At 37.3% G+C, this 12,726-nt stretch overlaps 1 long non-coding RNA gene and 1 pseudogene across 1 annotated transcript; both read right to left on the bottom strand.

Moving 5' to 3' along the window:
• Nucleotides 1–10,018: 10,018 nt before the first annotated feature.
• LOC9649873 lies at nucleotides 10,019–11,819 on the bottom strand (annotated as a pseudogene).
• A 49-nt stretch (nucleotides 11,820–11,868) lies between these two features.
• Nucleotides 11,869–12,295, bottom strand: LOC112340600. The gene is made up of 3 exons (XR_002990171.1): nucleotides 12,146–12,295; nucleotides 12,049–12,081; nucleotides 11,869–11,987 (listed from the first exon to the last, which is right to left on the bottom strand). It is a non-coding gene; the product is annotated as an uncharacterized LOC112340600 (long non-coding RNA).
• Between the last annotated feature and the right edge of the window lie 431 nt (nucleotides 12,296–12,726).

The following is a 12,726-nucleotide window of genomic DNA, read 5'->3' as shown; positions in this document are numbered from 1 at the left end:
AGATTGAAGATATTTTATTAAAGGTTGAGATTGACATCTTTTAGAAGTGCTTTGATTAATTGATAAATAAAGCTCTATTCTTTTCTTAATAAATTTATAAGATTTAGAAATATTTACAAAGGATTATTGCTGTTTTATGGCTATGATGTTGTTTACTATTATTAGCATAGTAACTATTAAATTCCAGACCACTCACTCCTGTATATAAGCCATGGTTTTTGGGCTAATTGAATACACTTCTATATTCCATACACCCACATTAGTGGAGATGATGAGCAATTTTGGTTTGGGTGGGAGGGGGGCGGGGAGGCTCTGGGGTCTGTCTTTGTTATGCATCCGGCTTGGGTCGAAGCCAAAGTTCCATATGATGCTAGTTGGTAGAGTACCTATATCCTCAGGTTAGGCCACCGATATACTGAAATAACGCCAAATTCCATTTAGCTTCGTTTTACATGTTGGTTCTAGCATTATGATGTTGGATACTCTAGGATTGTTCCAAGTCACTCCATGCTCCTGTCCCTTCGCTCCTTGGGCTATATACTCAAAAGTCATTCCGTGCTCCTGTCCCTTTGCTCCTTGGGCTGTATGCTCAAGAGTCACTCCGTGCTCCTATCTCTTCGCTCCTTGGGCTGTATGCTCAAGAGTCACTCCGTGTTCCTGTCTCTTCGCTCCTTGGCTCCATGCTTAGGAGTTTAGCTCTGTTCTTTCATTCATTGGCCCAAGACTCTGAAACTCGGGTTCTACACCACTGTCCTTTGAACATGTGGCATATAGCACATGGCAGGTGACACGTGGCATATGAAGAGTTTAAGTTTTTCTTCGTGGTTATCCTATAGTAAATCACCATAGGATAAAGGGTGAAAACCACATGTACTACATATATGGTTGCAATTGAATAATGAAACTTAGTTGATGGTAATATTTATAGTGTATAGTGCAACTTCTCTTGCCTTTGATGCCAATCTTCGCGTCCTGCTAAATTTCTTCAATGGGAATCTTGAGGATGATGCATACAGTGGGTTTGATCATTTTATGATAATTAATGATGCCCAACATTGATATAAGTTTCTCATATGTCTCAAGGGACAGCATTGTAATGGTACAATGGTTTGAGTGCAACCACTCATGTAAATTAGAACTTTCTCCTTAACATATAGACCCAATATTTCTAAATAGATCAAGTTGGGAATGTTGTGCTCAGTACTTCATCAAGATTTTATGAAACTTGTGCATACACTTGCCCCAACTACCCTTGATGATATTATTTACCTAGCACAATACTATAAAATCTCCTATACCATATTTTTGAATTGTCTATAAATTTGTGAGTTTCATTGCTAGAGCTATCATGTGGCACTCTATTTTTTAAATGCTATTCCAAAAGGGAGGGATTCCTTTACCTTTAAAGAGTGCTAGCAACTATGCTAAATTGGTACTTGAACTTATATGAAACATCTGTTGCTATAGGATTAGAATGTGATGAGCATAAAGTGCATTAGAAAGTCATTATTTGTTACTGAATATTTATTTCATTTCTTTCTAAGAAGCAACACTTATCTAATCAACTACACCCTTTCCTTTCATGCAACATTAAAACCATCAATACTTTTATCTATAAATTAAAATATTTCATTCAGGTAGTTTAATTTATAGTTGTAATCCATAATATAAAATTGTAAGTTTAAAGCTGATCAAATTAAACTTTTATATCACTTGTAAAAATTTGATTAGAAATATTAAATAAAGTTAACTAATATTATGCAGAAGATAATAAAACATTATTTTTTGTTCTTTGAATTTACTCTCACTGATAATTCACCTAAAATCATAATTATTTTTTAATTTTAATTTTTTTTTTCAAACATGACTATTTGATTTGGTTTTAATTTTTTTATGGATTTAGTATATATAAAAATTGTTTAATGTACTCTTAAATATCTTTTCTTTCTTTACAATGCCACAATAATAGTAGAATATGTTATTATAAATATTTTTAATTTAATATGATTTTTATCAAACTCATTGCAACTAAAAGTGTAATGTTATAATTTATAATTTTATGTTATTCTTTGAGCTAATAGCTAATTTTTTATTTTCTTTGAAATTTTCATATAACTAAGATATTATTAAGAAATGGATTTGATAGATGTATATGTATGAAATAGCTTATACCATATTAGATACCATGTCATATATGAGACATGAATGCATAATTTTATTATAAAGCATTAGTACAGGTTTGTCTTAAAGCTTTACATGAGCTTTATCTTTTGTTTCAATAGTGTTTTATATCAATCCATACCTAAGCATAAGGAAAATACCTTGTTAGTTCAAATAATAAATTAAGTATTTTACTAAAAACGTTTATGGTTTTGAGATAGAGTAAAATTATATGCCACATTTGTGAGAAAAATACAACTCAGCTGGTAAATATAGAAAAATTATTTTATTAAATATTTATATTAAATATTTTATAAAATAAAAATATTAATACATGTGTAAAACCTTTCTAACTAGAATATAAGTGACCAATAGATCAAGAGTATGTAACACATTTTTTAATTTATAATATATAAGATAACTACAATGAAAATTAAATGATGAAGAGAAAAAATATTTGAGAAAGAAAAACTTAGAATAAGAAGAAAGAAACTTTATAGAAATAAAATATTAAAATATTAAAAATACTGGTTTATAAAGATTCCGGCAGGATTCATGAGATCCTTAACCCCTCTTATTCAAGTGTTAGTAAATTGGACTTTGCATCTGTACTTGGCCGAAAGAGCATAAGGAAGGAATTCCTAAGTGTCTATTTAGCCAAGCATACTTAGAACTTCTCATGAAAAGTGATTTAGGTTAAAAATTAGTAGAACAACTCAAAAATTAAATATCTATAAAGATGACTATGGTTCATTAGGATTATAATTAGGTAATATTATCCACATTTTGTCTTGGGTGATTCATATATCTGATTTCATTGTTTGAGAGTGAAGTGGCAAAAGACTGACATCTTTATGAAATATCTGCTTGTGTCATTCTGACCTTGTAAGCATTGTTTTGTAGTCAAGCAAAGCCACAAAGGCTACAACAGGCAGTACAATGTACTACTATTTAACTATTTTGTTTCCTCGGTCATTTCAATAAAAAAGAAAGTGGACTATTGCGGGAAGAGGCTCTCCTTGGGTTCCATGAGAAAGCTCTGGAAATTAGCAGGTAACTCCTCAGGTTTTGTGTTCTTTCGGGTGATCTGATCTTGTGTCATGCCACTCAGGCCAGGAAGCACCCAGCACTGACCAATGCAGTGGGTCAGCAATTAGCATTTATCTGCTTGGCCTTCTATTGTCCTCTTCTTGTGAGTATGCCAGGCCAGCAAGGAAACGCTTGGATTCACTTGCAAACATGACCCAGGGGGGAGGACTGGTAATTTTATTTCATTTTTTATTTGTTCTTGCCTTGGTGAAAAGCTTAGTTTTAGTTGCTCACTCCTTGACGTGATTCCATGTGAATAGCATACCAATTTTCTTATGTGCCAGAATGTAGCTGGTTCAAACTATTCTCAGTTGTGGTGAGTTGCTGATTCAATCTTTCAAAGTAACAGTAAAACCAAATGATGAACAGAATGTGGTAGAAGTTGCAAAATCCTGCGATCTCTTTAGGCAAGCAGCTAGACAGAAATTGGGCTTGTTGGCCTTGGTGGCAGTGAAACCTTGGCAGCACCAATGGTAAAATTCAAGTATAGAACTCTAACATCCATTCTTGCTTCCTTCTCTTGTTCTTTTCTTGCTTGGTATTGCTCTCATGTTTTCCATTGCTTTCACTTATGCTCTTTTCTTTATTAGTGTGGCTTTATAATGGAGATGGTCCTTCTTAGTCTGAATAACACCAATGATATTTGTCATTCATGAAGAAAGGAGCATTTATCTCGACAAACATCGTTACTTTCGAGCTGAGTCCCAGTCCAAGTGAAGATGGCAGTGATGATCCAGCAGCAATTCTAGAATGCAAGCAGCCTGATCGAGGTGGGGCTTCTAGGATTGGTGTTGGCATGGACACTTTTGCTGTGTCATCGAGCTCACCAGGTATGTGTGCCTTTACATTCTTAACTCCTTTCATTTGCTCACTTTGTGTATGTTCCAGAGAGAAAGATGACAAGTCATGTTTTTCTTGATCAAATGAGTGAGGTAAGAGAGGTCTCTTCCCTTTTGTGCCATTGTAAACTACACATGTAGTCTTGTGATTATTTTTACAAACTGCTGTGGCATTTAAGTTGATGGCTCACAATCAATACAACTATTATTTTTATTGTTATTGACTCTGATATCTTTGTGGCACTTTTCTTTCTCATTGATGTGGATCACTTACTGATGTTTGATGTTTGTGTAGGAAAAAAAGATGGATCGGAACATGAAAATGTGAAAATGTGAAAATGAAGTAATCTCAGCACATATAAGGATTGCAGGTTTAATCAACCTTAAACTCATGACACTGTGTCCAGGTAATTTATGGTAAAGTAGAATATGTCAAATTCTAGAAAAAGTAGTTGTTCTTATTTCCAATGAATGAGCTTTTGGAGGTGCTTGTGTGTTTTACAGCCCGTTTTTCCTATTGCAGGTCCCCCTTCTTATTCCCAGGAGTGGCAGAAAGGCTGGGATTTATTTATTTTGGTTTTTATGGTTGCCATATTCTTGCAGTGACCTGGATGGGATACAATCCTGAAATTTTGTGTTTTATTACTTTTTAACAGTTTTGAAGCCGATCAAAATATCCAGTATTTGCTTGAAATTTCTCAACGAGGAGTGCACTGCCAATACAGCAATGGTGCTCTTGAGTTATCGTCACTGGAGCCACTGATATGAACGTGACTGGCCACTCAATTAATCAGACGCCATAGTTGAGTGTCAATGCTGTACCTTTATGGGGTTCTTCCTCCTCCAAGTTGTTCACTGGAAGCAACATGGCAGTGACTGCTTTGCCGACATTCTTGAGATTTTTAAACAAGTGGTACTATGAGCCAGTGCTCAAGCCAGGACGGCCTCCACTTCCACCGGGTCCACTTGGATGGCCCGTCTTTATCAACATGGCTGCTTTTCTTAGAGCCTTCAAGTCTGGATTACCATACTCTTTCATGGGTCACTTCTTGGTTTCAGGTATAATCAAGTGGGTTTTACAAGGCATTTCTGTTCTAGCAGCCCACCATCCTGGTTGCCACACCGGAGGCATGCAAATTCGTGCTCTCCAAAGACAGCTTTGAGACAGGATGGCCAAAGAGCACTGTTGTGCTCATTGGACAAAATCTGTTTGCGGGATTAACTGAAGAGATCTACTTGAAGCTCCAGAAGCTTATTGAGTCACTGTGAACAATCCCAAAGCTCTTAAGCAGTATGTGCCCCTATAATAGCATGCCTTGCAAGGTGGCCTATGCAGCATAAGATTGTTCTTCTTACCGAGATGAGAAGGGTATGTTTACTTCCTCTTTGTCTTATTTTTCTCGTTGATACTGGTTTTTTCTGATATGACAGTTCACATATCTAACTGTCCTCTACATTTTATATAGGAAAGACTCCAGTCTTGATGTGAATGAGATTTTCTCCTTGTACTGTCAACCAAGGCATTCAGGCTTTCCCCATCAACTTCTCCAACACTGCCTACAACAAAGCCTTGAAGGTAAAAGCCATATGCATTGTCCTACATAGTTTTGTGATGTTTTCCCATTCTCAGACCAGGTGAAAGGTCATCAAGCTTATCCAAGACCTAGCGAAGAGCTTCCAGAAAGCCACAGGAAACAAGCATTCTTTTGTTGCTCATGGATGAGCTGGATGACAAAGGAGAGTCTCTGGAAGTGCTGAAATCATAGACATGCTCAACATGTACATAAACGCTGGTCACAACTCGATGGCTGATGGTTTCCTAAAGCAAAATCCTGATGTGCTCGAGAAAGTGAAAATATAATTTCATACAATCTTTCATCTTTAGGCCACTGTAAAAGTTTCAAAACTTCTGTAATTAAGAAAGAAAAAAGTATTCTACTAAATTGTACCTCATACAAGATGATACCCTATGTATTCTCATGCCTCCACTATTCTAATTCACCCCTGTCACTTCTGTATTTTGGAAGGAAATGCTATTTATAAAAACTCTGCATTTATGTTTACCCTTTGCTTCAATGGACCTAACGAAGACATGTTCAAGACAGATTCAAACTGTCAGGTATTCTTAAAGAACCATTGAATTGCACATCATATCTTTAAGGGAAATTTATGAGGTGCTTGTGAGGCTCTAAAGTGTTAACTTCCTCTGGATATCTTCCAATAATGGAAAAAAACCTTTAAAACATGAATGGTACTTTTTTGCTACTTCTTTCATGTTTTATAGTAGTTAAGTTACAACTTCTGGAAATCTATGAGCAGCATCTGAGGAATGTCTAGGGAATGAGAAACTGTAAGGTGTAGTATGATATTTTCTTGTTCTAAACAGCCTGTCAAACACACTTGAGGAGAGCTACTTACCTCCTAAACTTGATCAGCTGCTGATGGTGAACGTACCACCTGGCTCTTTTCAATCTTGGCATATGCAACTCACTGTCCTTAGGAAATAAAAAGGTTCTGCAGGATGCTCGTCAATGCTCTAGTATGGAGCGTTGAGCTTGTTGACCACATGCAAACCAGCCAGTTCTTGCCTCTCTAGGAAGATCCTTTTGACAGCAGAATAGTATGCAATGGACAGCTCAATCCAGGGCATTGGAATTTGAAGACATCGCAGCCAATTTTTGCATCTACAAGAACAAACAATGGAGGCTGAAGTGGAATCCAGAAAATCTTACCTTCCATATACCAACTTATAGCATGGCAGGAGAGTCCCGCAGCCAAGTAGAGAGAGAGAGAGAGAGACAGAGAGAAAGCTTGCAGCTCACAATCTGCCCTAAAAATTTCCTTGATTTGGAGCATCATTAAAATCACATTGAAGCGTTGCCACCCCTTTGGCACTTGATCTGTGCTGTCTATTTGAAGTTTTTGAATTTGAACCGTTAGATTATGAGCATATTCACAAATAATATTCTAAAAATGGAATAAAAGACTCCAGATGCCATATACCAATAGCACTTTTAAATAAGGGAGTATTAGCAAAAGTCCCAGCTACGCTGGGAGGATTGTGTTTATTTCTGATGTTTTAGTAATTTCAAAGAGTTGTAATTGTAATTGTAATTTTTAACATAATCATTTTGATAATATACATAGTTAAACATCTTTATATTTAAATATATTTATATTTAAAATCCCTTCTACAATTGGCTTTATCAGCAACACATATCATAACATAATAAATATAACTCATAACATTATATTACATTTAAAACTCTGTTTGTTGAGTGAATTTTTGGATCTTCTATAAATGGAATTGCTCAATGTGGGATCATATGGCCAGATGAGTCATTTAGAGATTAAGGTTTGGTAAATAATTTTTTCTTTTATTTAAAATCTATATAATTGATAAAAAAAATGTTTCATTCAGCTCTAAAATTTTTCCTCTTAATAAAATAAGTGTTATTTAATTACACTAAAATATAATTATATTAAAAATAAATATTTAAAATTCATTTAAACTACATACATCTAAAATATAAACATTGTTATAGAGTTTAGTTTTTAGATTGAAAGTTTTGGAATTGTATGATACTAAGTGAAAGATGTTACCTTTATGTGTTATATTTTATTTTAATAACTTTTAATATTTTACAATTATTTTATTATATTTTAATTATTTTATTATAAAAATTATATTTTATTTTACACTGGTAGCATCATGTACCTCATCATGTACACATCATGAAAAAACACCTTGAAATTTAAAAAAACACTAACATAATAACAGTAATAGGGTAAGTTTTTTAAGATTGGAGCCATTTACTATCTTTCTTTTGATATGTAAAATACCAAGACATAAAGTGTGCTGGATAAGACAGTTAGAGGTAATTACTTCTTGTTTAACACTAACAAAGCATTGTGTGATCACGCAGATCCTTTACGATAGAATTGTTATAGTGATATGGAATAAAGGGTGGAAGTAAGCATTAATTAGGAACAATTGTAGATTGGAATTGATGTACAGAATAGATTTAATAAATATAATTTTTGTTACATATAAATATGTGAATTAATAAAGAATTTTAAATATTAAACTTATAATGTTATCACTAATGTATAGTTTTAATACTGTATTATGATATTATCACTAAAAATATTATTACTGTAATATAAATATTATAAAATATATATAGTTTAATAATATAATTTGAATTTTGTACATAAACTAAATTTGTTTTCTAAAACTACAAGTCTATGATATAGATCATACCAGATATAACATGTCATATAGAGCAAAGTACAAAATAATTAACACTGTTGTTGCCACCATAGGCATCTATATAAATGTATAATCTTTTAAAGCTTTAGCTTCTTCCTTTCACAGAATATTAAGTTTTTGGATTTTCACTCATGCTGCCAAATGAAGATCTGGTCTGAAACTTCTAATATTATAATAAATTTGTCCATGTATTTTAAAATAATAGCCACCTACTGCAATCTCTTCGATGTTTGCACCCATTGATGCAAATGCTAATGCACTATTATAATTTCGTATTAAATATTTAAAATCTCCTTGCTGTGGTGTTTCTTCCAGCAGTTTTTGGATGAATTGAGGAAAAGGATGTGAATTTTTAATTGATATTCTCCCATCATAACAACAGTTGAAAACACTTTCCATCATAAAAAAAAGGGCCTTACAATATATGCATTGTTTTTCCATCTTACCAAGATAATGTTGCTCACATTTTCCATTTTCATTCTCTGACATTAAACCCATGTATTTCTTTCGTCTCACTGCCCTACAAGCAGTAGTTGCAGGAATACAGGAAATCATGTGACAGAAATTGCCAGTTGACATAACATCTCCAATTTCACATATTCTGCAAGCATTGTTTTTGCCCATATTAGTTTCCAAACAAATCTCCATGTTAGTGGTAAAAGGTATGAGTTCTTGATTTCGAGTAGCATTTGCTACAATTACATCCCCTTCTAAAATGGCATCCACAGTTTTCCGCTTTCTTTTGCGGCCCATTTCCAGCTAGTTATTTCAATTTGTATAATAGGCTAGTAGATTTCAGCAAAGTAGAATAGCTTTGGTAGGTGTTAGTTCTGTTTAGATCATCATGCAACAATGCTGTTTCTTATTGATAAGTTTATTTTGGTTTTTTTTTCTGTTTTGTATTCAAGCAAACATAGCAAATAGCACAATAGAATAGAGATTCTTGTATGTGCAGGTCACTCTTCTGAACTGTTTTCTGCCTGCATGTTTCCTTTTGAATGTTTTAAGCGTTTTTAGGATCGTGATCTGGAACGACATATAGACATTTTGTTTTTTACCTAAAACCTTTACGAGAGAGAGAAAAACACAATAAAATCAAACACGGAAATCATTTCTATGCCCTGAGTTAATGTACAGATATCATGTACTGAATCAAACCAAGCTCATGGCTTCAAAATTGTGTCTATAAACACGTACATACACAACAGTTTATTTAATGCTGTCTTATTCCTTCAGAAATGGCTTTTTTAAAAACAGTTCATGGCTTTGTATGTAAGAAAGTAGAGTAGGCTGCCATGTAGAGCTCCAATCCTTGTTCTCCACCACCTCAGCTGCCATGTACTTTGCTGTTGTGATATCTCCTAAAGGTGCTGATCACCACTTTGTTGCGCATGTTTAGCTTGGAAAGAATGTTGTTGAGCTTTAGATCCTGGACCAATCTTCTCGCAAATATGCTATATTTAAAAGACCAAATAATTATGGAATTAAGAAAGGAAGGCAATATTTCCACCAACGAATGTAACCACTCGAGGAAAAATGCCCATGCCCTGTCCAAAAGGAGACTCGGACAACACCACAAAGTCGGCAAACTTTCCTTGCGTCAGCAACCCAACGAAATCCTCCAATGCTATATTTTTGTAATGGAGGCAAAATGCAGTCATCTGCGTTGATGCGCACAATCCATGGTTTCTTCAGACTCCTCTTTGCTCGGTTTGGCCTTTACTACAGCCTTTTGGACGTCCTGTGGTTTCCTCCTGTGATGTTTTTCTTCCTGGCGTTAGAGATTAACTGAGGATCAAACGAAACAAACCTCGCCATGTAAGATTGCACTGCCTGAGCAAAGCCAGGCTTGTACGAGAAGAGCAGCCCACGGAAGAGCTTCCCATCGATGGAGGCTTCTAGCGTGTATCCGTAGTTGAATACGTCGCTTACTCTAGCCTCGAACATCTTCTTGCCTAGCGGCTGAACGTGAGCTTGAAACTCTGTAGCATGAGTTTGACAGGGAAAAATTGGAGAGGTCCAAGGTTTTCCGCAGATACCTCCGAGAGATGAAACCAAGCTCTTGTCCGCATCCCGTTGCTTGTCTAGCACGAATGGCATGGCACGATACTCTTGCCGCCTTCTCTTAAGTTCCTTACGCATGGATAGCTTTGGTTCTGATGGATCTTTCTCCCTCAGCATCTCTTCACAGAAAAACGCCAACCATATTGTCAAGAATGGCAGCAATGTCAATAAAAGAAGGAAATACATGTCATCCAGAGCTTCAAGCTCTTTGTTACATCCCCCATAGAAGAATAATATGCCTCGCTCTGCGTTCACGGAATCTCCTGCAAGGGAGAAACGCGGAGAAGGCCCGGGACCAGAGGGATTCGAAGTCGCCCAAACACCAGTCTCTACAAAATACGTAAAAGCCCCATGAGAGACCAACAGGAAACAAATCTACCTACAAGCGCACGTACATAAGTCGAGAGTATGGACGTCATTGAATAGCTTGCGATCATCGGAGAATCCTCCAAACACGACGAGATACTTTCCATGGCTGATTGTTGTGTGCTCGGCTCTTGGCATCAGCTCGGCACCAGTCGTCTTTACCTCCCGCCATGCCATTGTTTCTGGAAACGCAAATGAATTCGCAAGTTTAAAACCAGCACAATGTATGTACCTGTGTCCAGAATATGAACGTCGTTTAGATAGGCATTACCACCGTCCTCGCCACCCATGACAATGAAACAGTTCTTATAGGAAGAGCAGGTATGGCTATCCCGAGGAATAGGTGAGACTCCAGTGATAGAAATCTTCTTCCAGACAAAAGTATCTACAGGAAAAAAAAAGTTTAGAAGAAAACAAGGAAAGATAACAGGATATTACTCGCGTTCAAAACATGGAGGTCGTTGTAGTACTCCTCCTCTGAGGGATCGCTGGATTTCCCACATCCCCCGAACACGAACAGGTTGTCACCGATGAGAAGCGCGCTATGTCCTTCTTTCGGAGCAGGAACATCACCAAAAACGTCGGGTTTCCCCCAGGTGTTGGTAGCTGCATCGGATGATAAGAACAAGAAAAAAAATCGATAGAACTCGGAGCTTACCAGTATCCAAAACAAAGAGATCGTTTGGCGGGTTGCTTCCATCGGTACCACCAAACACATAGAGCTTAGACCCGACGGCCATGGAGCTGTGGCTGTCCCGAGGAGAAGGGTGCGTTCCTTTCATCACAGGCTTGCTCCAGGTGTGCGTCCCTGCGCGATCCCACCAAAAACATGATCAAAACCATATTTTCCGGAAAACCCAGAAGAGGAAACTTATACCAATGTCGAAGACGTGAACATCGTTGGTCTGGCACTCGTCCCGGCCGCAGCCACCGAAAATGTAGATGAGATTCCTGACCGCATTGCAGGTGTGGCCCCATTTGCACCCCGGCAGCTGCTGCTGGAGCTGATCGCTGGATCGACGAAGCGCTCACTTCATCTTTACCCTAAAATACAAGTGTAAACGAGAGACTACAGGGTTTATAGCGCTGCAAAATAGAAATCCCTCTCAATGCATTAAAAACGCAAAACTGAAGAACAAGGAAGCGAACCGTGGACGAAAATTTCAATTTTTTCTCTTGGTTCCAGCCTCGAGCACCTGGAACAAACAGGAATTTTAAGCCTCAAAAGAGAATAGCGAAGAGCAAGAGAGTGAAAACCTTGATTCTAGTCGTGGTTCCAGCCTCGAGAACCTGGAACAAACAGGGACTTGAGAGATTCGAAAAAAGAATAGCGACGAGCAAGAGAGTGAAGAACCTTGATTCTAGTCGTCGATGACAACGTGAATCCCCTCGTTGTCCGAGACGTCGTCCCTGTCGTGAGCTCCATCCACCATAGCCTCTTCGCCTTTCACTCCCAATCCTCGTCGCATTTCCGAGCAGAGCACGTCAATCTACCGAATGCACCTGCGCAGGCGGATGCCGGCGGATTTGTTCCCTGCGTAAGTCTGGAAGGCGTCGAGCCTGTTCTCGCTGATCATCAAGCACAACTATGGCGGCACAGAGAAAGCCGTGAGCCTCTCAAACCTTTGCAAACGGAGAAACAAACACAACCTCGTTGTAATAGGCTGGGACTTTCAGCCGCTTAGGATCGTTATCCAGTGCCCTTCCCAGGACTTCTTCCGGAGCTGTCCAAAAACGAAAGCGTTAGAGTTTTTTCTAGTGTCTAAATCGAAGGAACCCACTTAAAGGTGTTGGATAAGGAACAAATGTAGGTTGCGGCTTTTGGTAGGAAGTTTTTGGTCCCTCGCCAGGCTCAACGCCGCCATTGCTGCGATTGGCCGGAATATCTTGGTCATCCTGGAACATCTCAAGTTAGAATCGCAGGGACGGGGTCGA

Source organism: Selaginella moellendorffii, unplaced genomic scaffold (genome assembly GCF_000143415.4).
Source record: "Selaginella moellendorffii unplaced genomic scaffold, v1.0 SELMOscaffold_67, whole genome shotgun sequence".
NCBI classification, from domain to species: domain Eukaryota; kingdom Viridiplantae; phylum Streptophyta; class Lycopodiopsida; order Selaginellales; family Selaginellaceae; genus Selaginella; species Selaginella moellendorffii.
This window is presented reverse-complemented; position numbering and strand designations above follow the sequence as displayed.